This window comes from Penaeus monodon, chromosome 23 (genome assembly GCF_015228065.2).
Source record: "Penaeus monodon isolate SGIC_2016 chromosome 23, NSTDA_Pmon_1, whole genome shotgun sequence".
Taxonomy (NCBI): Eukaryota; Metazoa; Arthropoda; class Malacostraca; order Decapoda; family Penaeidae; genus Penaeus; species Penaeus monodon.
The window spans coordinates 34487592-34487851 of record NC_051408.1 but is presented as its reverse complement, the minus strand read 5'-3'; positions in this window follow the sequence as shown (position 1 = coordinate 34487851).

Genomic DNA, 260 nt, shown 5'->3' with positions numbered 1-260 from the left:
TCCGTTCGAGCGCCTTATTAGTGCTACTCTGATTCTACGTACACCGAAGTACCCACCCATTCAACTTCATGGCATATCGACACTACTAAAAATTTACGATTATTGTATCTCAGCGCTGATCACAACCCGGCCTTGGACGCTGCAACCTGCAAGCCTTTGAAGCCAGATACGCCCACGTGCTATGCAATTGCCTAGTCCTCTTGTGCAATAGTTCATGGTGCAGCTACAGTATGTGTAACTGTATCGTTGCCTAAGGAAAG